The sequence below is a fragment of the Podarcis gaigeae genome, assembly GCF_964106915.1.
Source record: "Podarcis gaigeae genome assembly, chromosome: 5".
In the NCBI taxonomy this organism is placed as follows: Eukaryota; Metazoa; Chordata; class Lepidosauria; order Squamata; family Lacertidae; genus Podarcis; species Podarcis gaigeae.
The window spans coordinates 45,679,896-45,705,381 of record NC_139681.1 but is presented as its reverse complement, the minus strand read 5'-3'; the positions used below and the strand labels follow the sequence as shown (position 1 = coordinate 45,705,381).

The following is a 25,486-nucleotide window of genomic DNA, read 5'->3' as shown; positions in this document are numbered from 1 at the left end:
CAGTGATCATCTACTAGAGTGGAGGTTTCGCCACTTAAACGCAGAGGCAAAGAGAGAGAGAGAGAGAGAGAACTGCAAGCCTGGTCCACTTGCTACAAGACAACAGAAGCTAAGCAGCACATCTGCAACACTTGCTTCCTATTTCCAGGAAGGATTTCAAGAACTTGTGACTTCTTGCCAGAACACACCACCCTCCCCTCCGAAGACTTAGATACTGATAAGGACAAGGGGAGAGACAACATTGGCACAGCTATGACCCTATAGTAGTTGCTCCTCTGAACTGTGGTCAGAGCAATTGTGGTTCACATCTTAGACACAACACAAACCTGGGGCTTTTATGCATTTACGCTTCCACCTCCGGGTGTGGCAAAAGGCATTCTGCAAACCTCACTGAGCCACACCCACACTCCTAGGCCAAAACAATTATTGTACAAGTCACCACTGGGAATCAGACCATGGGTCTCCTGCGTATGAAACAGCAACTTTGGCCAGCTTAGCTACAGCACTCCCTGTGGCAAGCCAGGCCCACAGGTGTAAAGCAGCTCCTGAACAATAGTGGAACATCTGCCTTAATTGCAAATGAGCAGGAGGCTGTGTCCACACTTGAATTAAGGGAGCCTGTGGTCACCAAGGAAACTAGCACTCACTATGTTGCCTCTGCCCCCGCTCTCTTTCCTGGTCTAGGGGTCTGGTTCTTGTTTATGGTATGAGTAATCCAAGGTCAAATCCTGGAGAAGTCTTGTCCACAGCAGAAAGGTTGGTTTCACCATTAGACACTGTTTGCAAAATGTGGGGTGTTTCTTTTCCACAGCACGCAAGCAGGCATCTCCGTGGGCCTTCTGCAGCCATAGAGTGGCTGCACTGAGCACCACTGGCCACCAAAGGAAAGCACTGCATTCTGCCTCAAAACAAAGAAACAGAGGCACCACTGGGACTCAAACCCAGGGTCTCCCGCTTACTAGGCAGGTGCTTTAACCAGCTAAGCTATTGGGTCCTGCTCAGCATCTCTTTCGATCCCTGCTTGCCACAAGCTTTGAGCAAGCAACTTACAGACTGACATTTTAGCTATCTGCTTTCAGAAGACCCAGCTGCCTGAAGAGGGTCATGCCAGCCCAGCCATGATCGTACAGTGGTTAGTACTCTGCACTGGGACTGCAGTAACCTCGGTTCGAATCCGAGTCATGGCAGGAACAAGCAACTTTTGTGGATTTCTTTTCTCACCACAGGAAGTTGGAAAAGGCCTTCTGCAAACCCGATTGAGATGCACCTCAAGGGCCAGGGCCACACGTAGGGAACAAACCCAGACTCAGACTTCCTGCAAGCCTGCCTAACAAGAGAAAGGAGTGAAGTGGTACATTAGTAGTGTATTCTCTCTTCTGCCAGGCAGGTTCATGGCAAGTCCCTTTGGATGTGGGTGGTACAACTATTTGAAATGCAGAATAGACCCCCAGTTGGAATGATTCTACCTTGGGATCTCAGACAAGCTCTCATCACAACTGGCTGCTCATTTAGACTTAATTTTTGTTGGGATGGCTGCAGCTCTAATATTCCTTCACGAAATCGCCATGGGAAACTTTTTGTCCAGCTAGTCTATGGCAACACAACCAGCTGCTATTGCCTCTCTGTGAGAATGAAGGTTCCCCCCACCCCACAAAACCTGGCTGTGCATCAGTGTGGCGTTTGCCCTCCTATGTTTGTGACATCATACTGGGTTCATAGGGAAAGGGTTAACTAATTGTAAAATGACTAATCAATGGGAACCCAGGGGGCAGAGTTAACTGTGTATGAGTTTTAAGCACAGAGGTTTTTAGGGAGTCAGAGTTATTGAGGAGACAGTCTGGAGTTAGAAGAGACAGAGAAGATAAGTCTGTGGGCTGGGCTAGTCTGGTGTGAGAGAATTTGTTAAGAGGAGTCAGTCAAACAGTTGAGATAATCAGTCAGAAGGTATTAGGTATAGGCCGGTAAAGAAATTAAAGTTAAGATACTGACAGGAATATTATCTGAGAAACCATAAACTTGTTAATGTTTGTAAAATAAACTTGGTTTTTTTGGTTCACTTTTAACAACTGACTGGACTCAGTGTTTTACGAGAGAGTAACTGATTGGTGGCAGCGGGGAAGTGAGCACAGTGGTGGCACAGGGATCAATAGACCATTAAACGTCCGGGGACCCTGTGTGATTGCCACAATCAGACAGAGCAAATGGCAAGATTAACCTTTTTCACTGCACACAGGACCCACAGGGCATTTCAGTGTCACAGGGAAGAGCTATTACCTTACAATAATATAGGAACACCCTGGCCCTGCTTCAAAAGAGGAAGCCAGAGGCACCACTGGGAGTCGAACCCAGGATCTCCTGCTTACAAGGCAGGTGCTTTAGCCAGCTAAGCTATGGTGCCTGTTCAGCTCCTGTCTTACTCTCTGCTCCACATAGGCTCCATCCAAGACACAATAGACTTATCCTTCAGACATCTTGCCTTGCTTTTAGAAGCTGCTTAAAGGCAGTTGTGCCATCCCAGCTGTGATCGTATAGTGGTTAGTACTCTGCGTTGTGGCCGCAGCAACCTCGGTTCGAACCCGAGTCACGGCAGGAACTTGCAACTTTTACGAATTTCTTTTCTCACCACAGAGAGTGGCAAAAGGCCCTCAGGAAACCCCACCCACTGCACCCACCTGCAGGGTTAGCACCCATGGCACTACTGGGTGTTGAACCCTGATCACTTGCATACTAGAGTGGAGTTTTCCTATGCTGAACTATGCCCCCCTATACACACACCACAAACCTGCTCTACTTGCTACTTGAAGGCAGAAGCAACAAAGCACACATTTGTAACATCTGCTCCCTTTTGCCAAGAAAGCTTGGTAACATATTTCATTGAACATAAAATCATAGAATTGTTGAGTTGGGTTGAAATGCAGAGGTACTTCCTGAATACCTTGTTAGTCTAGATGTATGACTCTTGCTTAAGATGTGAAAGGTCCCAGGTTCAAATCCCAAACCAAGCCTTTACATTGCATTTTTTATTTTTTTATTTATTTATGCTGGGATGGGTGAAACTTCTGATTTTCCTTCAAAAAGAAAGAGTAACGTCAAATGTCCATCATGGCACGTCAGAGTTTTTCTCTTCTTCCTTCAGTGAGCAGCAAAATATGCTCTGTGAGCTCTGCCAAGCCACACTCATACAGACAAGGGGCAAAATACTAAATACCTGAGGCACCACTGGGAGTCGAACCCAGGATCTCCTGTTTACTAGACAGGTGCTTTAGCCAGCTTAGCCATGGTGCCTGATGTTGCACGCCTGGCCCTATCACTTCCAGGTAGCTGGAGATGAGCAGTGTGTAAGCATCATGCACTTCCTTAAAGTCTCTGGGACGGGCATGGCGTCATGTTCCTATGTCTGGTCATCACTCCCAGATCTCCTGCTTTCCAGCTGCCCCTGGAGGCTAGTACTTGTTTTTAAAAGAGAAACATTGTCAGGTTTGGGACCCACCAAATTCCAAAACAGAGTTACCGTATTTTTTGCACCATAACACTCACTTTTTTCCTCCTAAAAAGTAAGGGGAAATGTCTGTGTGTGTTATGGAGGGAATGCCTACGGGTGGCATGCCTATGGATTTTCCTCCTCTAAAAACTATGTGCGTGTTATGGTCGGGTGCGTGTTATAGAGCGAAAAATATGGTAACTGTGCACCTTATGAATGCTTCAGGGTCACGTTTCAGATGGGTGTGGGAAGGGGGAAGAAGATATACCACCCACATCTGGCAGAATCCATCTTATCTCCATATACATGCTTTCTAAGATCAACATGCAAGTTTGGAAAATTCAAGCACAAGAGATATGCCACATCTTCCCCCTCTTCCTCCTGCTATGCAGTGGCGATTAAATTGTTGGTAGGTCAAGCACTACATGTTTGGAAAATTAATGCTTCTACCTACAAGTAGCAAATCCATACCTTCATCAGACCCCTGGAGAAAAGCATCTGGTTGGCCACTGTGGGAACCAGATGCCTCTCTCCTGGCAGCTGATGAGGTTATGGATTTTCTACTTGTAGGCGGTAGTGGAGGGTGGGGTGGCAGTACTTACTTGACCTATTAACAATTTCATCACCGCTGCTAACCAGGAGGCAGAGTGGGATGACGTGGCAGGTCTCTTGTGCATTGATTTGGTATGATCTTTATTTGGTATGCATCCTTCCTGATATATAGATTTGTTCAGGCATCTGTCTTAATGAATAAACTCAACATGGGATTTTCTATTTGCAGGAGTGCTTAAGCTGTGTGACTCCACCTATGGTCAACTTTTATATTTGTAAATAAACCCAAATACTACAAAAAAGTCTAAAACCCAACATCATAATTATCCAGTCTTTTCTGCTTCCAAAGGAAACCAAGCCCAGGGAAATATTGCTCCTGAAACTTCTCAGCACTCGGTGGGGAACACATCACTATGTATTTCTTGTGGCACACAGCTCTACCCAAGAGCACAGTTTGGGAATTACTGAAAAGAAGGGTTGGAAGTGTAGGGAATCTTTTGACTTCACAATGTTCTGACTTTACAGAGGCAGTAGGGTGGGTGTTTTTTCCTAATTCTGTTCATATACACTGAAATGCTCCAGGGACAGAAGATGCACTGCTTGGTTTCACCAGGGTGGTGCAGACCTGCAAGGAGTTTGGCTGCAGCTCAGAAAAGCTCCAGAGTGCTGCTGCTCAATGAAGCAAGTGGAAACATGATCAGAGCAGACTTGGGCCTAGAATACCAAAGGGGTGGTAATGCTTAATTTATAAATCTTCCAGCTGGATGTAAGTAACAGTGCATCCTCAGAAAGAAAAGTGGCTCTTACCATATTGACCTAAGAGATATCAAGTAGCCAGGATTTCCTGCTTCCGGTGCACCAGGAATGGAGTTTCTCCCAATACCGCGGGAGAGAGGCAGAGGGGGATAATCAGATAATGATAAGGTTGGAAGACGAACCAGTGTCTCATCTGTGAGGACAGGCAAAGGCACTGAGTGCACAGAGCACTCTGGCTGCCATGACCCCCACCCCCACCCCCACCCCCACCCCAATCCCGTTCCTGGAAGCGCAGGTCATCCTGTTAATTGGACTTTGATTGGAGTAAACTACAGGCACGTGCCAGAGACAATGAGATAAGAAACTGCAAAAACAACCCAGCTACAAGGATGAAATGTTTGGATTGAGAGCAGATTTCATTCGGTGAAAGAGACAATGTGGGGAGGGGAGCCCATGGTTTGCTTACTTAAGGTTTTTCTCTACATTTTGATATGGCAACCCCCGTCCCACTCCGGAATGCAAGTTTTATTTAAAAACATCTGCACAAGTGAGGATAGAGGGAATTGGAATATAATATGGAATTTAACAAAACTGGAACTTTGAGAGAGAAAGGAACTGAGAGGGAAAGGGGGAAGAAATGCTATGCTTTTAAAATATAGAGCAAAATCCTCCCTAACCTCGATTATCCACAAAGGAATGTGAGATAAGGATAAATGACCATAACTGAGCGGCAGGGAGGAAAGGGGTCTACCAGCTGTGAGAATAGAAGTTTTTGGATTAACTATCTGCAGTCTGGATTCAGATCGTTCTTCCTAGGCTGGAAAAATGGCAAAGACGTGTTTTTTTCCTGGAAGCCAAATCATGGAACAAAACAATGCAGTAACTTTTAGAAACTGTGAGGTAATAGCTTCTTCCGATACATGACGGGAACCATCAACAGTTGCAGGAATAAAGGATAAAAAACTATGTATCAGGCATCCCCAACCTGCAGTCCTTCAGATGCTTTGGCCTACAACTCCCATGATCCCTAGTTAACAGGACCAGGGGTCAGGGATGATGGGAATTGCAGTCCAAAACATCTGGAGGGCTGAAGGTTGGGAATGCCTGCTATATATGGACAGGGGAACTTCATGGGGGAAATTGTCACACGTAGGAAAGAATAAGGATTACAGCTAAAGTTCCTCACTTGAAACTTTATAAATTATCTGTTATACCAACACGAATTGAAATCACAAGATTGTAGCTGTTATATAAAGGATTATTATATCTGAATGGAATGGAATGGAAATGATTAAAACTTTGGAATGCATAAAAAATGTAGAAGAATGAACTTATCAACTGTAGCATGCGAGGGAGCCAGTTTAAATTGTATAACTTGACATTTTAATAATTGGCATTAATTGTATAAAATTGGTATTGTTATAATGAGGCTATTATTGGCACGATGCTGGAAAAGCAATAAAAAGATCTATTTTTTTAAAAAAAGAGATATCAAGCAGCCCTTTATTTCTTCTGGTCTCTTGTGCAATTGTTTTTGTATGATCCTTGGGTCCAGTGCCAAAAGAAATACATCCTTCCTGGTATATCTCTTTGTTAAGGCATCCGTCTTAATGATTAAACTCAACATGAAAAACCACATCTTCCATTATTTCCATCCACACAGATAAAAATTAGCTTCAACTCTGGACCAAAGGGGAGAGTGGGGAAAACCCAACAGCAACAACAACAGACAAATCTTACTGTGGATCACAACTGAGTTCTTGAGAACCTTTACTTTTGTAGCTGCTTGAACAAACAGAGCAGCTTCCGATCCCAAGCAGTGAATTGAGTAAAGGTGAAGATTCTTGGAACAAGATGTTCGCACTTGGCCTGAATGTCAGGAAATTATTTGGTCACATCCTGCTGGGTTTCTCATAGCAGGCCCCAAGGGTTGAAGAAAACTGTGGTTATAGACCCTTCCTCTTTAAGATGGTGATGATGGGGGTGCTGAACAAGCATTGATTGTTGTTGCTTCCTGCCTCTCGAAATTATATCTTACTGCAGAGTTATTGCAGATGAATTATGTATGAGGCTGAAATCACTTTTCCAAAGTACTTGCAGCCTCTAGCAGAGCTGCAAAACAGACCAAGGTCCATCTTCAGTGTATGTGGTTATAGCATTCTGCATGGCGTTACTCCATTGAAAATGAATGTGCTTAAATCATAACTGCTGCTATCAAGTATTTGTATCTAGATCAATCTTATCTCTGCCCTTTCATTGGTTGGGGCCTGCTGAGCAGAGTGTCCACTTCTAACTGCTAGGTGAGAAGAAATCTACTGTTAGCACTATTTGGTTTCCATTTAGCTGAATCAGTCTGTCTCTATATCCTATCCGAGACCATAAGGGACTCAGTTTGCTCAGACCTAATGGTTTATTGATCTGCTGCATGGCATATATGCCTTGTAATAAATAAGAAAAGGGGCAAAGGGTCCTTCATTTTAAATGCAAGACATGGCACTCCGTTAAAATGTTTCTTTTGCCATCTGTATTAATTCACTGAAATTAGTCATTACCTGATTTCACGTCCCATTGATCCCAAGCGCAGACAGAACCCTCAGAGCTGGAAAAAAATTGGGAATAGTCCTGCCATTATTATGGATAGAAGAGTTCTGTTTCATTGCTTTATCAGCGAAAGGGTTCCTATCAAGCTCTTCTCAACACGGCTTAGGTTTTTGTGTTTTTTTGTGTACGCTTGAGACTGCCCTGTTCCGGGACTGTTTAATGAGGAAATGTCGCCAGCAATTCCAAATGCCTAGGATCAAAGATGGTGCAAAACGTCTACAAGTAGCTCCCTGAGAAAAGGGAATTACGATGGCCATATAATAACCAATCAGAGCTAAATAATGAGTCACACTGCTTGGGAATATTATCATTCTGTTCATGAACATGAAGAATGGACATTGATGTTATGCTAGCATGGAGCCATTTTATGTGCTGGGGAGGGGACATTTCTTGTGGTAAGTTTGCTTTCCAGTGCCATTCTCCCTGTAGGTACCATAACCATGACTAATAACAGTCCCAGAGCATGCAATGTCTTCCAGAAAATGAAAAGCGCTTGCTCCTCTTTTCATCACTTTGTTATGCAAAGTTCATTTATTCAGAAAGGTAGTGTCCAGTCCTGGTTTATTCCTTTTCTGGACCTCATTGCATAGCCCTGAAGGTACTATTTCTCTGTGTTGCTTGCTGCACACAGCCATATATTGCCCAGTGAGGCCATTAAGACCAATGAGTTGGCTTGTGGTGATACAGAGGCAGACATTTTCATTGGTGACTCTGGTGTTGTGGAATGCACTTCCTCCTGAAATATGAGAGGTCCTGGCATTCCACCAGCTGTTTACAGAGACATTTCCTTGATCTCTTGACTTGAGTCTCCTGTTTTAATTGCTGTTTTGTTTCAAGCATCCTGTCTCATCTGTTCTTCTCTTCCTCATGATTCCCAGCTATATCTTGTCGTTTAAACTCTCCCTCTTTCTGGCCATCTCCTTCTCTGTCTGCTGTTGGCTCTCCTCACTTCTCCGCCATCCCCAGTGCTGCCTGCACATCTAGTCAGAACTTAAATGCCTTTTGGATAGGTAGCAACTCTACCCCCTTACTGTTTCCAGCTGAATGCCAACATTCAGTTAACAATGAAAACACCTAAAGCCTTCATCAAAAGGACATTAGGCTGCTGGAAACAGCCACTTGGGTGAGTGGCTGAGGATGGGTGGGGGAATCCACTTGATTCCTTTATCATAACACAATAAGAGCCCTTCAGGTTCAGGACAAAGGCCCATCTAGTCCAGCATCCTATTCTCACAATGGCCAACCAAATGCCTCTGAGAAGCCTGCAAGCCACCAACAGCCAACACCTGTAATATTCTCAATTTCCTACCAGTAGCAGAACTCATTCAGCCCCACTGGTGGATCTCAAAACTCTGAAGGTGGCCAGTCCACCATGATTCTTCGGATCAGGCATACACTGTTCTTCCCCTGCCAGTTCCCTTGTACTGCAATGGATGGTGAACCCTTGAAGTGTAGCTTACCACAGAAAATTACCGTAAGTCTGCTTAGTACTTTAATTGGCATGTCAATACATTTCAAGAATGCCTTGCCTAAAATGTGGTATGATCCTCTCCAGAATTTTTCCCAGTAGTTCAGCAGTCCCAGTAACTACCAGGGATCCCTGCATCTGTAATTAAGAAAGCAAAAGAGAGCTATGTGCTATATAGCCACTGTAATGTGCAGTTTGGTCCTGAGCAACCTGTTGCTCTCTGCAGGTTGAGCTGTCAGGGAGCCCTGTTTTATACACTACGGGCTACAGCCAAACAGGATAAATGTCATAAAAAATATTAGCAACATCTTTCTAAAGACTTTTCTCTGTTTTCTAATGAGACATCAAGGACAAAAAGATTTGTTTCAGAGAAAACAGTAGCAATGAAAACTGACAATCAGTGAAGTGCCATGAAGTGGTAACCAAACAAAGTATTAAGGAAAATCCTTTGAAAGGCAGGATCCTAGCACAGCCCGGAGTAGATTTCCAATAAACAAACAAAAAAACCAAGTTATGGCATGGCATGAACCAAACGGATTATTGCTCTTTTATCATCCTTTGAACTAAATCCTGCTTGGCATTCTCGCCACTAAAGTCAGAGGAAATAACCATACAAATCAATTTAGTGGGATTCAAACCTCCTGGCCAGATTCTAACCTCATCAACATCACTTTATATTGTGGCAAAACCTCCATTTATTTCAGTGTATGCATTTCCAGTTTCTGCAAAGCCAAGTTTATGGCAGCTTTGTTGACATGAATTTTTTCCCTTGTGTTTGGCACTTCAGTCCTAAATACATAGACTTGGAAAGTAAACCCAACTTATTTCATTCTAAGAAAGTTTCAAATACATGTATTTATGATCTAAACTTAGCAGCTCTGTTCTATATAGTTGTGTTAGTTCTTCTGGCATTAATAACAAACATTGTATGACAATATTGGCAAGTAAGGGCTCATCCTGACTCCCAGCTGCCCCAACCCCAATAGATGGCAGGAGAGAATCAAATATTTGTAGAACAGAACATGCACATTGTCAAACAAAATCAAATACTGGAAGTCAAATATAATTGCCTGCCAAATTCTATCAGACATCAAATATCAGGTGTCAAATGGCATAAGCTGTCAGATATTGAATATTTTCTAAGTTCTAACCAAAGTTGTCAAATACAAAATATAACTGCATATTAGCCAATACTGTCAAATATAAAGTTTCCAATATCAAACATTGAAATCAAATACCAAATTTTCCTGGATATCAAATACTTATGCTGAATGTCAAATATTCAATGATCATTTTGAGCAGAATGGATGGAAACAGATTCAGTGGTATCAGGTTTATTGCCTGTAAGCAGGAGGACCATTCGGCTGCTATGCCTGTATCTATCCTCAGTGGCCTATTTACCATAGTAAATTTGCACACCAGAATGGTATTTGATAGTAAACCCCGAGTATAGTAAACACCTCAGAAGCAGACGCCTTCCTTCTAAACCCTGAACAATTACCAATGTGTCTCAGAATTTGCCTACACTCAAGCAACTTACTGACGAAGGCTAAGGAGCTTGTTTACACCCAGCATACTTGAAGGACTAAGTAAAACACAATCTTAAGCATGCTTAGAAGGAAGCCCTGCTGAGCTCCTTAACAGGGTCTTTACCCCTACTAAGGCTGCTGTCACGGTCTGGTTCACAGGCGATCAAAGTCCCGGGTGGGGACGTCAGGACCAGGGGCAAGATGGCGGGGTGGGAGCAGGAACAGGAGTCCAGAAGCCAGGAGTCAGGAAGCCAAGGGTCTGAGGGTCAGGAAGCAAGGAGTCACAAAGTCAGGGGTCCGAGGATCAAGAAGTAAGGAGTCATGAAGCCAGGGGTCCGCGGATCAAGAAGTAAGGAGTCATGAAGCCAGGGGTCCGAGGATCAAGAAGCAATGAGCCAAACACAGCAAGACAGGGAACGTGTTGCTGTGGCAAAGAGCTGAAGGGAAATGCTGACCTTATATCCCTTCCTGGCTCTTGCCACCAGGTGCAGTGAGTTACCAATTGGCCTCACCTGTGAGGCCATGCCTTGCCTCTTCAGAACAAACTTAGGAAGGCCCCAGTCCTGCAATGTCCTATTGGTCACAGGGCCTGGCTCCTGCACGCACTCCTGACAGCTGCTGCCAAACTGTCACTATTTTGTGGGTAGGATTCAATACCATACCAGTAAATTCAAGTTGTGCAGTTAAAGTGAATTGGGCACTGGTAAGTGTGGGATAACATCTGTTTGATGTGATGACCTATGACCCTGCCACAAATAAACATGAATGCATGCTTAGTGAACAGTAGACCTTCCTGCAAATTTTGTGCAAACATGTCAGAAAGAATGAATAATGAGCAGGTCATCTGGAAGTGAGTTTTGTGTTCTTAGGGTTGCAGTCTCTGTTGCTCCCAGCTCCTTGTGATTATAGTACTAGGGTTATTAGCTGCAAATTTCTTAAAAGCTGGTCACTGAAGAAATGCAATTCCTGGTGATTGTGGTCTCATCTTTTTCTGTCTCTGGTCCTATGTTGTGTGTTTCCTGTACTTAGACAAGGCCACTGCAGAAACATTTTTAATAGCACTGGATCTTATTTGTGATTTGATGCCCCCCAGGAAACTTAGAACTTGGCATATCCTGCCCTTGCTGCAATTCCTGGATTAATAGTCAGTGCAAAATGCAAACTTTGAGTATTTCCACATGCCCAAAAAGCTTCTGCCTTTATAGCAACGAATTGCCTTGAACAGAAGGTACACGAGCATTTGAAATAGAGCAACCAGCTGCTTTGCTTTCCCAACTATCTTTGGGTACCCCACAGGTTTTTAAGGAGATTCCTCTTATTGCCCTCCTCCTCTACATTGATATCTCACCATATTGAAAGAAGTCACAGTAACGTCAATGTCAAATGCTAGCTAGATTAACCAGTTTCACTAGTTTTTCAGAAAACAGCATGGTTGCAAGAAGTCTTAAGAAAATTAGTTTTAGTTTACTATTTAGTTTTCCTATTTACTCACAATGGTTTAGGGAAACCAATGAAGTATAGATTGATTTCAGTAAGCAAAGCTCTCAGTCGGAAGAGTGCTTCGTTAATTCAGCTGTGGTCAATAGCCTCTTGACCCACCAATAAAGCATTAAATATAATCTGGATTCCTTAGACTTCTAGTCAAACACTTGAGTCTTTGAATGGGTTTACCGTAATGATGTGCAGAGTGACCTTCCGTGATTTGACCTTGGCTAAATCTATATTGCAGGAGTAATTTTCATTGATGCATTCATGATTCATGGGTGAAAGATAGCCATATTATCACTAATGATCAATCAGCATTTTCCTCCCTTAAGTCTTATTCTAAGAGTTGGCAGGCACTTAAAAGAATATAAACACTACAGTGGTACCTCGGGTTAAGAACTTAATTCGTTCTGGAGGTCCGTTCTTAACCTGAAACTGTTCTTAACCTGAAGCACCACTTTAGCTAATGGGACTTCCTGCTGCTGCCACTGCGCCACCACTGCACAATTTCTGTTCTCATCCTGAAGCAAAGTTCTTAACCCAAGGTACTATTTCTGGATTAGCAGAGCCTACAACCTGAAGCATCTGTAACCTGAAATGTCTGTAACCCGAGGTACCACTGTATTTTGTTTCTTCTTATAATTGCATTTGATTTACCATCCGCTTTTAGCATTATTTTTCTTTACCATCTCTAATGCACAATTAAACCAACAGTGATATAATGAGAACCATGAAATGGATCAGAATTTAATGGAACCACATTGCCCTTACACATTTTCCATGGTCAGAAGAAGTGCTCATCATTAGAGAGCTGGTGTGATTAACTGACTAGAGAGTTGGACTCAGACCAGGAAGAACTGGGTTTAGATTGCATGAATCTCACTCATGGGCTGTGAGCATCTTTCAGCCTGAGATACTTCATAGGGTTGTTGAGAGATAAAATAACTACCATGAGTTCATTTGAAGGACGGGTAGGATGGGAATGTGATAGATAAATTTACCACGGCAGGAAAATGATGAAGAAATTGTCATGTAAGAATGCAGTTGAAATTTTGTGTCCAGACTTCAGTGTTCTGGTCAGAACTCTTCATATACTGTTCTCAACAACCACAACTTTCAATATCAAATCAATTAAGGGTGAAAACGACCACATTCTTCAAAGCAGATATTGAAGTAGCCATTGCTTTGAGTAACAGGCATACAACCAACTCTTAAGTTGTTCCCATTTCAATCTAAAATTGAACAATTACACTAGGGGATTTGGAAATCAAATTTTTGGGTTACATCCAGCCTCATATAACCAACATGCTTAAGGCTAATTAATGCATGAAGGGGTTAAGACCATAAAGTAAGCTGTCCTACCAGGCTTAGCTAGGTCAGGCCACCTCACCTTGGGAGGAAGGGTTATCCAGCCTTTGTTCTACCCATTCCATCATGTGAACCCTACCAGTAAGGAGGTCTAACCTGGATGCTCCATCTTTGTGTTTCTATACAAATAATTTATAAATATTTACCATTTTGGAACCTAAGCTATACTGCCTGTCTTTTATTGCTGCTGAATGGGAAAGCACATGACTCTGACCATTGAAGAGTTTCTAAATAAACCATTTTTAACTTACCAAACGTATGGTCTTTTTCTATGCTAAGGGAAGTGGGAACTTTAAAAGCAGCTAAGAATTGGATATTTTAAAGGTATAACAGTCTGTATTTCCAAGCTTTACTTCGCTGCATGTTTTGTGTTTTTAAATATCTGCTGGGGTTCTCTCACCAAAGAGTACTTGCCCTGAACCTGGAACTAGGCATCCAGGGAATTCTCCTTTTTTACCATATCTATTTTTCCTTTAGCCAAATCAAACCAACAGATTTTGACTTGGTGGGAGGAGATGTCTTAAGCATTACTTTATTGGTCTGGTAGTCTTAAATCACTGTATTGGTCTGGCAGTCTTTGAGGAGTATTCAGTGAGTCAGACATAATCCATTCAAGGCCAAACTAGACATCATAAACAGATGCATGTAACATTCCCCACAACCTTTTAATAAACAAAAATAAAATAAAGACCAACCTCAATGTATTGAGGCTGGACACAGAGGAATGACAAGAGGAGAGGATCCTTAACCTTCTCTCTGCCTGCCTACCAGCCAGCCGGCCAGCCATTTTTTGCCTCTCAAAATCTTCCCCAAGGTGCTTCCTCACCAGGCCCAGTGTTAGCACTCAGCATACAGGAGCAATCCACATTTTCCTAGAACACATCTCAAAAAAAACAGGGACCAGCCAGTCTGTATTTACCAATATGAAAAGTTGTATTGTGAAATCATTAAACAGTTGCCTAGTTTAGGATAGATTTGGATGAACACTTACTACATTTGAGTCTTCATTTCTTTCTATATGAGCATACCTGCATGGATTTGTGCGTACTGCCTGTCACCAATAATACAACACCACAAAATACATTGAGGATCATTTTGGGTGGCATGTTTTGGGTGCCCAGTAACACATACTGATGCTCATGAATATCCAAGCCAATGCATATCATGGCATAATGTAACACAAAGAAGAGAGAAGCAGCTTATGTGTGATAAGTGCTGTTCTATTCATGGATGGGATAAGAGCTGTAGGCCAGGCTTGAAAATTCCTCTCCATCAGCAAGAGATTGAAAAAACTAAGGGCTGGGAAAAGATACGGAGAGAGGTTGAGAAATAGCAGTTCACTCTTACTAATGAAATTTGCCTGTCATCGAACCCTTCAGGCTATTGCAAAAAAGAAACAGGAACCTCACAAAGGACCAACTGTACCACCTCAGGACTTCCCTCCAGATGCCTTCAAAGAAACAATGGCAACTTCCTCCAGAGCTGTATAATCCTTGTTGCATCTCTTATCAACTGCAAACAAGAAGTGACACTGTTGTCAGTCTTCAAGTGCGTTAAGACTACCCATTTGGCCTCCACCACTGAGCTAGTGGCATGTTAGGATGGGTAAAAACCTGTCCCTGCCACACGCATTTGGATCCCATATTCAGTACATAGGTGATGCAATGAAGTACTTGATAGTTCCCATATATCCTCAAGAGCTGAAGTCAACTATACCACATGGGCAAAATAAAGCCATGTTCAATAAATCCTTCAAAATAAAGTGAAAGGACTAAGTAGTCTAAATGAGAGGCACAGATAGGATAACTATTTTCCCCTCTAGACAACCAAAACATTAAGTATCCCTTTAATACAATGCATGGGAAACTTATTATTTCTAGATCCAGCTTCCTATGCATAGTTTGGTTGGGCCCTGTATAATTATATGAGTGGAAACACGCTGTTAATAACACCAAACGATATATTATAAGGAGGTTAGGATAATATGCGTAATCACTGTGGGTTGCACCTTGTTAGATTCTGGAGAAGGAAAATGTTACATTCTCTTTTTTTAATAAAAAAAAAAGCAAGGACATAGTCTTGTAATAATAATGCAAAGGGAAGGTGAAAAATGAGGTAAGGCAGCTTTGGTTATGCATAACAAAGACCTTCATTTTTCACAGCCATTATGAAAACAAGCTTTTCAAAGGTACTCGGGTGCCATACAGCAAGTCTCAATCGTATGTGCTTACTCTGTTATTAAATTTAGCCTTGGGGTCTCTGGTTATAAATGAGAGATCTTTATGGCTTCAGTTTGATGTATTTAGCACTAGAGTCACTGTAGTAGAAACCAAGCTGAAATGACAGTTTCCCTACAGAAACCCAGTAGCAGGACTGTGCCTGTTTTTGAGAGGTTGCCACAATATTTGGGGAGGGGGAATCAACAGACACTGTGGAGATTCATTGGCAGGAGGATTGTCCTGTCAGTTCCTAAACAGCTACCAGGGCAATCCGGACAATTTTTTACAAGAATTCCCATCATCCCTATTGGCCTTGGTAGCTGGGGCTGATGGGAGTTGTAGTCTAAAGAAGACAATGCAGCTAAGATGGGGCAAATGCTTGTCCTAAAAATGGTTACTCCAGAGCACACAAATTATATGGCTGAAACAATGCTATTTTTCGAGGAAAAGAGGAGCAGAAACTCACCATGAACACCTCCTTTGTTCTCTTATAATGGTGCCCACCTGGTTCCACCCACCAGAGGTGCCAGAATTGAGTTTTGGTGAGTTCCAGCTGGAAAAAAAGCCCTGGTAGCAAAAGGCTCAGGCTACCATTTGGCAAGCAAGGGAGAAGAACTTAGCACCCAAAAGCTTTGTATTCACATGCCAAAAGAAGTTCATGGAGAAGTCTCAGTAATACAGTAAAACCTCAATTTTCGAGCGTCTCAGAAGCCAAACGATTCAGAACCTGAACACCGAAAACCTAGAAGTTAATGCTTCCATTTTCAAACACGCCTCGGACATTGAATGGCTGACCGTCAATTGCACCTCAGTTGTCGAACGTTTCGGATTTCGAACAGTCTTCCAGAACGGATTACGTTCGACAACCAAGGTTCCACTGTATCAGATGCCCTAAATGAGAAGGCTGAGAGTGCATGCTTTGAACCTTAAAGCTAAGTAGAAGGACAAGCTTGGGATTGCAGTTTCAGAAAATCAACCAAATGTGCTTTAAAGCTCCATACTGATCAAAATGATCTCAGTCTGGGTTAAAGGGGCTGCACTTAAATCACTCCACAAACTGCAATACAACCCAGTGCAGTTGCCTTGAATTAAAACAACTTGCTTTGTCTAGCCCAGGCATAGGCAAACTCGGCCCTCCAGATGTTTTGGGACTACAATCCCATCATCCCTGACCACTGGACCTGTTAGTGAGGGATGATGGGAGTTGTAGTCCCAAAACATCTGAAGGGCCGAGTTTGCCTATGCCTGGTCTAGCCTGTTGGAGAAGGTGTAAAGAAAAGGGTGCTCGACAAAATTGTATTTTGGCCTAAGCAGGTCATTCATTGCCACCCTGTAGTGATGAGATAATATCACAAGTTGTTGGGGATGTGTTGTTTCAGCAGCCCATGGTAGCATCTCCTCTAAATTCCATGGAAGATCAATGTGGCAGCACCAGTTCATACCAGGAGATACCTAGCAAGGATATATTGGGGAACCTCTCTGTTTATGAACAACAGTGAGACGTTATTTGTTTAGTCTCCTGCAATTCCACCCCATCTCTGTCTGGTCCACTTATATATAATGAGACGCACCACTCCAACTCAACAGGAATGCTCAAACTGGATTTTCACAAGTCCAAACATTAACACTGCATGCCACTGAGAAGGTTCCCTACTGCAGCCAAGTAGGAAGCATGCCAGGTTTCATCGTTAGGGTGCATATTCACCTGTCATCAATTACAGGGTTTGTACCAAACTTTCTGCTAATCCATTGGTGGGTGAGTGGGATGGTGCAGAGAGGTACATGTGAATGCCATTTTGGTACATAAAGTTTAAATTCTTCTGAAGCAAACTGTGGGTCATTGTCATTGATGACTTTGCAAATATCATATGAAGGGGACTCTTGACAAATTCAGATATATAGCAGAGTCTTTGTTTAATTTATTTTTCACAGCACATTAGCAGCTCTCTTGCGGCACACTGCTGTGCTCCTGCAGCACACAGTTTGGGAATTTTCTGACCTAGGTAGTAGGCTGCTTTTAGTATCCTGCCAAAAATAAGTCTGAATTTTTGAACAGATGTGGCATTGCCAGGAACAGCTGAGTGGGTAGAGGGGCTTTTTATTTTCCTATATGAAAGGGTCAATGGTCACAACAACCATCCAAGCATTGTATTGTATCTGTAAAATAAATAGATTTCAATGCCATGTGTGGTAACAGGGTTTTTTCCATCAATACATAACAGGCTCTAGAAAAGGAACGGGGGGGGGGGGGCTTTGCTAAAACACAAAAGGATGCATTCTATTGCATTTTGCCAGGATACAAAAGAAATACAAAAAGCAAAACACTTGTCAATATTTAGAAAGTTTCAAGGTTATGTTTTCTTCCTGCAGCTTTGTTTTTCCTAAGATAACTGATGTGAATACAAGCAGTCAAGACAACTAAGGAAGAATTTAAAAAAACAACAAACTGGATTGTGGGAAAGTACAAGACGGGATGGAAATGTCAAGATGCACTGTTTATTCAAACCAATGGTGACCTTCACTTCAAGGCTATTTCTTGGAGCTTCAAAGAAAAACACCATTGAAGGATTGCATACCTGCCAATTTTTTTAAAAATCCAAGATTTTGGGTTCTGGCCTGGGACTTTGAAGTCTCCACCTCCACCAGGACCTTCTAGCATGAAGCAGAAGTAAAGCCAAGAAAAGTATCCTATATTTAATTAACATTTTTTTCTGGACCATTAACTGTGTGCTAAAAGTGGCCTTTTCCTCACATTCCAGTCACACATTCAGTCAATGCAGTGACAGGGACTGAGATTGCAACCACTGGCACTGCCCCCATACATTCAGCATAAAATGAGAACGGGCTGCATGAACAATCAACTAACTGAATAAGTGTGAGGTTTGTACTCATGAGACGAAACCTTGATATAAGATAGTGCCAACATGAAATCTGCCCCCTCCACCACCACTTACAGCTTCCCAAAAGGTTTTACTACGCCACATCTTGTAAAGCTGGGTGCTTTGAGGGCGGTATAGCAAATGTCTAAGAAATTCGTAAGAAACTTCTTGTTGAAACATCTTCAGCAGACAGAAAGCTTTTTTGCAACCCTAATCATGGCACATTGATGATTTCGGGGGAGGGAGTTGCTGCATGGGGGGGGGGGGGAGTTGTCCATGACTGTTCCTCTGGTTTGCAAATGTACCCTCAGGTCCAAAAAGGTTGGCAACCCCTGCTTAGTATTGTGTCCACTCACTGCGATCTATGAGGCTTTTCATGTGACACCATTCCTTCTCTGCAGGGATGTGAGAATCCATCATCCTCCCTTATACAATGCATTTTTGTACACCCATTTGTGTGTTCATTACATAACTGTGTTGCAAAATCTGAAGCAGCGCAGTTTTTGCAGAATGTTTGTTTTGTTGCATATTGTTTTGGAAAGTGTGAAATAATGCAAACTGAATCAAATTTCTCACCCAAACCTATTTCTCTACCACATTTTCTGTGTTCTCAGACAACCTCCTCACACCGACTTGAAGAAAGCAGCAAGGCTCTCTGCATAAGTTCTTTCCTTTCCTTCCATCCACATTTCCTGGGGACTAGGCCAAAAGAATGCCTGTGGGATATACAGTCCTGCATGGAGAGTCTAGTCACTCACTACAAGACGATGTGACAAGGATTTCCCAACCCCCAGGAAACACAGCAAGGAAGGAAGAATGGATATCCTTGCCACTTGCTCTCAGGAAACACAACACTTCGTTTAAACTGAAAAGGGGCGAAAGAACCCCTTATGGTATGCCACCCCCAGTCCCCCAAATCAGCACGCAAACATCTTTAATGTTTAGGCCATGTGGGGTACAAATCCGTAAGAACTTGAAATGTACTGACCCTAGGCCTTCAGCTACAAGTCCTCTAGGTAGAAGTAGGGAAAATGGGGAGAAGGGAGATCCAGTTTCTCCAAATGGAGTTCATAAGTAAACAAACTTCAGAAATAGAGCTTTTTACCTGCTGATAATCCATCTGCAACACCTGGGTGCATGCCTATTGTTTTAATCAGGCTTTGCAGAGATTAGAGTTGAAAGCATAGTTTTCAAAAGTGTGTTACACTCCTCTTGCCCTCTTTTCATCTTATCTCTTTTCCATCTCCATAATTTTATCTTGCTAACCAATTTCTCTTCCCCCACCTTGTCCCCTGCTTTTATTTTAATTAAATTCTTCCTAAGACTTGTAGCTTAACCAAGATTTATATTAAGGAGACAGCCTGCTCAACAGGCAGGTTTCTTCGTCCTTAGCTTCCAGAGTCACATTTATCATTCAATTTTTGACCATCTGTGCATGTTCTTTTTCTACTGTGGGTTTGGTGTTGTTTTTTTTACTTAAAATAACAGAGAAGCAAAGGGCGAAAACAACAAAAGCACAAGAAATTAAACTTAAGGCTTGTGAAACAGATTGGGAAAAGACACGGTACAGTAGGGCATGAATTCACCTACATAAACAAGCTTTTGCCTAAGGAAAACACCAAATTAAATGCCCTTTCCAGAGTTAGCACATATGGGTCAGGGGAGTAGGGATCACTGCCTAGTAATACATAGGTTCAGTTGAATGTCTGAATATACATTGGTCCGTGGCAGGCCCTACTACCATCTTCTCACTTCTACACAGTCTGTGTGCTTTTTCTTTGGAAGTGTGGTACAATCTGGAAAAGACATACAGTAATTGCATACAGCTCTCTAAGAGAGAGTATTCAGCACAAAGCTGACATCCTCATGGATCCTTGGGGAAGCTTAAGCTGTTCCAAGTTTGTACATGCAAATGTACCAACAAAAAATAGTTGGATTTATCAGGGGGCGCTACCAATTCACTTTGTATGAAGAAATTTTGTTAGTAGTTATTCCTGCTTTGTAGAGTTTCCTGTTAACTTGTTCTACAAGTTTAGGGTGGGTAGCACAATTTATACAGACTTTATTTCATGCCAACTTGTGAAATCCTTTGGGCTCACTAGGTGATCTTCAAAACTGAGTTGAGCATTGAACCCAAGTCTCATCACCAAACCCAACCTTCTACTCAGTGCCAGATTTATGTATAAGCTAAACCAACTATAGCTTAGAGCCCCACTCTCTTGGGGGCCCAAAAAAATTTAAAGGAAAAAAACTGGATGTACATTTCCAAAATATAAGATAAAAAACAAATAAAGTAAAACCTACATACAGCAACAGTGTATTGTGTTGTGTAGGCTCCTATTTGTTATGTGCAACTGACTTTAAATACCTATTAGGTCCATAAATATATATATATTCAAAACAAAAAACAGCAACAATTTGTTGTTGACAATGACAGCTGGACATATAAAGGGCCACATTACCTTCAATAGCTTAGGGCCTCAAAAAACCTAAATCCGGCCCTGTTTCTACTCCCTGCACAGTTACAACAAAGAAAAGAATTTTTAATTTTTTTAAATATAAAAACATTTAAAAGGTGAGCTATAAACGCAAATGACTTGTTAGTAAACCAAAGGTTAGATGAGCTATTAGTAGGACAATTGTATCAGTTTTGGGGTTGCTTTTCAAAATAATCTGAAGCATAACTGGTATTAAGGACTAGGAGATGCTGCAGCAGCAATTATCTACCTATAGGATCAATATGAGATAAATATGGGGGATAAAATGGTTTTGGTTTACATTTTAATGTGGCCCTAGCCCAGTTTGCATGTCCCAAACCAGTACACAAACTGAAATGCAGCTACTCTTCAAAATCTGCACTTTTCCAACCATCTAAATTCTTGTGAACACAATGCTGGATAGTAGGTGTAGAACACTCACCTTTTTTGTATCTATCCTTTCTCCAGTGGAAAAGGAAAATCTGAGCCTCTGTATCTGGAAAAACATATGGTGACATTTTCCCATCACTGTAGCAAAGCATAGGCTCTTCTTAAAACCCTTCCCTTCAGAATCCTAAGATCCCACAGTGCTCTGTGTCTAGAACAGCTGAGGAAACAATTTACCTCAGCATCATATGCTGCCTGGGGCCTAATATTTTGCATCTGAAACACGGCTACGTGAAACCTGGATGGGCCTAACCTCAAGAAGATTCTGGGCCTCTTCTCTCGATTGTTGCTTTCTCTTTTTTTCTGTTATTGTTCAAATGGAAGTCTCTAGTCCTTTTACTTGCTGATTTATAAGAGGAAGTGTGTAGGCAGTATTCTACTCAGTTGTTCAATAAGAAGCAAACTTGCTAATGTTTAGCCTGCCAGTTCTCTCCACTCTTGAATTCAGTTTAACTGGAAGGCGTTTGTATTAAACCTGTGTTTATATGCGTAGCTGTGCCTTAAGGACTTGCTCAAAACTCAAGCAGACAACAACACACACACCACTCTTTGTTATTGTCCAGTAATGACATCACCTCTCCTAACCTGTTACACCTGCACACCTCAATAGTTACAGATTCCTGGCAAACTTCTGATACTTCTGAGGAGAAAGTGTTGGGCTCCCAGAAGCACTGTAGATTTTCAAGAGCTGTGGGCTTTCCCCCTCTTGAACTGTGTTGTTTTCGTTCTTGCTAACTTCCCTGAAAAGATGCATCTGGGAAGGTACAGGCCTCCAACCAGCACTTGGAGGCAACAAATCTGCCCCATGCTTTTTGTCTTCTTTTTGCACACTCTCTGGTGGGCAGCAGAATGCACGGCACTAAGAGTTGTCAAGCAGCAAAACTAATGCTGCTTTTTGGTTTCGACTCACAAGATAACAGAGAAATGGCCGAAATAGAGGAATTGGTATGGCTGTTGTTTTTTAAATTCATGGAAAGAAACCAATCTGTAATGAAAAGAAAGCTGCGGTATTCAGTAAGTGTTAGATGAGCTCTTGTGTACTTCATTACCATTTTACCTCTTGTGTGGCCTCTGCAGTTCTCATTTTTTACTTTATAGAGAAAATGCTCTGTGCAAGCAAATTCCGCCCTTTGCGGCTGTTTCTGTCGCCATTTGAGCACAACACACAGAATAGGTTAAATCAAAGTTCTATACAATAGCAAGGCAATCAATAATAGTGTTTGAAAGCTTAAACTCTAAATTTTATTCAGCAGTACAGCCCTGGTGTTATCCAGTTTGTGAGATGAGAGAATGCCGTATAAATAACAGTATATAGCCCTGAAAAGTCCACAGTAAACACATAATAGAATTTGCTTTCAGTGTTCTGCCACCATTCATAAATCACTCTGGCCAAACTCCCGCCGTTTATGGCAGGACTCATATCCCTAAAGTGAATTACGGTCTCATCTCCAGTATGCAACCAGCTATTGTCCCAAATATATCAGAGGTGAAAAGCAACATTGGAGGGATGCTGTGTATGCACATGTTTTCAGAAGGCGTTCAGCGGATCACTAGGATAGAGACTTGAAGGAATATTGCTGTGTGTTGGCAAGAGTCTCAATCTAATGAAGAGACAGTGAAATAATGTCTTAAATCTACAAGATGAGCAAGAAGCGAGTTCTGCTTGTTTCACAGTTTTCAGCGTTCATTTTATCCTGGAGCATGGCTTAGGAAAACAGAAGAAAAATAGTTTGACTTCTGGTTAAACTAGAGAATATTCTTTTTTAAATTCACGTATCTACATCTATTGGGCAAGAACACAGCTTAAGAATGGTTTTGGGTTTTTAAAATACTTTTACCTTGTCTGGTCAAATTTACTTCATTTACTAAGGCCATGGCTACCAGTAAGCCGGACACTGTATTATCGAATTTGGTGATTTTGGAAACAACCCAGGTTTCTTAGCGTTTGGACATATACAACTCCCTTGTGAGAGTTCTGCACCTATTCTACATATTCTGCCTTTAACCAATTTCCACACCTCTTCCCCTCTCCCGATTATAATTTGAGAACTCTTAACAGTTGTAAATGTGGTTCTCTTGTGCTAGGTACTGGCTTTACTGTACAGTGGTACCTCGGGTTACATACGCTTCAGGTTACATATGCTTCAGGTTACAGACTCCACTAACCCAGAAATAGTACCTCGGGTTAAGAACTTTGCTTCCTGTAGCTAACTGTGATTTCCCCCCTTCTCCGTTGATGTCCATCCTAGTGCACAGCACATAAGGTGTTCAAACTATATGAGAAAGGGAATAGTTGGATCTGTAATGAAAAGGAAGGCGGTTTTATGTGGCGGGATTGTGTAACAGCAGAAACATTTTGGAAGTTGGCAATGACTTTGCATAAATATTCCAAATAAATGTGCCACTTGAGATTGTCTCTTCTACCCAACTATTAAAATGCAGGAATTCTGTCCTCTTTTACATCTGTCCACCTTAGCCAGCACAGCCATTTATTGAATTAGGTGATAATAGGGCTGCCATACATTTGGATTTTCCCAGACATTACTGGGATTTCAAAGGCGGGATTGACATCCTGGGGGGGGGGGGGTCCGAAAGGCCCTGCATCTTAGGCAAGTCAATTTAAAAAAATGCAGGGGTTTTTTTCATTTTCAACCATTTCATTGGTTCCTAAAAAAAAAGTTCAACAACTTTCGTAGTGTCCTGGTTTTTACGTTTTGAAATATGGCAACCCTAGAATGTATGCACACTTTCCTGGGAATAAGCCCTACTGAATTCAGCCTCAATCTGGAGTGCACCAAACCTTGCACCACCCCAGGACATCAGCCACTTCTTTCCACTGTTGGGAAGAAAACGTAATAAGTGTGTCATGGCTTGTATTCAAACCACGTTTACTGCAGCCAAGGCACAGTATGATAACAAGTGGGGCCAGAAAGAAAGGTGCAGGCTATGGGTCCTTTGGAGAATGGGTAGCCTTGCTGCCAGTCAGTTTAGGCCAGCTGCCGTTTTTGAACAATTGCTCTTTCCAAATGAATAGCATCCTTTGAGTTTGTAAAATCCTTCACAGCTTATCTTTTCCTCCAGGGCATTCTTCTCTAAGAAAAGAAAGAACAAATGTCAGAACAGAGTTTTAATGGGAAGAACTCAGACAGGTAACTTGAAAAATAACCCATTGTGGTGTATTTAGTATTATATGAGTTTTCCAGCTACAGTTGCCCAAACCATCCTGTTTACTCGAATTTAACCCATCCCTGAGCCTTTCTGAAATAGGCTTTATCTTTACTGCCAAGACTTTTGTAGGAGTAATGCGAGAGCCTGGCTTCTGACCCCTCCCATGTCATCTCTTCCTTGGTCAAGATTTAGACTGCCAATTCTTTAGAGCTGTTGACTTATGTTATTCTCTAAATCACCATGTTATGTGATGGCACTACACAAATAAAAACAGTTAATACTATCCCATCACCAACACAGCAGATGAGGCAGGAAAGGACAGCTTCTTGAATCTCCTCAGGTCGATTGTCATCCTGCTGTTCTTATTCAGTACTTTCTTTTTTTAAAAAAAAGAAGTTTGGATGTGTGCTTCAGTACAGGTTTCACACAGTGAAATACCTTACAACCTCATGCAGCTGCTTTAAAATATTTCTTTTTAAGTGTGGTTACAGATCTCCTGCAGTCCTTGTATTTTGTATTTTGCACTTTCCACCATATATTTAACCTATTTGCGGTCTCTGATGAGTTCTGATCATTGAGAACTTTGTTGGCCTGAGGGATTTTACTACCTGAAGCAGAGGCCCAATGGGACCTATCCCATTTGTCTCACTGAGATCACAGCTGATTATATTATGATAGATTTGTAGAGCTAGAAGGGACTCTGAGAGAATCTCAACTAAAGCATCCATGGCAGATGGTCACCCATCTCGTCTTAAAAACATCCAGTGGAGGAGAGTCCACCACCTTCCGAGGGAGTCTGTTCCACTGTCAAACAACTCTTACCGCCAAAAAGGTCCACTGTCACCTGGTTTTTGCTGCTTCTCTATCTTAAGCCACTCAAAGAGTCTTGCTGTTCTTCCCTCAATTTCAACTCTGGCGCACCTCACTCATAAGCCCTCCTCTAGGAAACACAGATCTCAGCTTCTGACACCAGTGTTGAATGCCACCTGCAATCTCTGAGTAGTACATGATTCCAGGGGGGGTTCCAGACGTGATTACCCAGAGTTTGCATTTCCT

At 42.2% G+C, this 25,486-nt stretch overlaps 1 long non-coding RNA gene across 1 annotated transcript in view; it reads right to left on the bottom strand.

The window, feature by feature from the left end:
• Positions 1-21,751, bottom strand: part of LOC310845806 — a 198,322-nt gene extending 176,571 nt beyond the window's left edge. The window contains exons 1-2 of the long non-coding RNA XR_014564949.1: positions 21,440-21,751; positions 21,258-21,311 (exon numbers count right to left, since the gene is read on the bottom strand). This is a non-coding gene — a long non-coding RNA (uncharacterized lncRNA). The remainder of the gene's footprint in view (positions 1-21,257; positions 21,312-21,439) is intronic.
• Between the last annotated feature and the right edge of the window lie 3,735 nt (positions 21,752-25,486).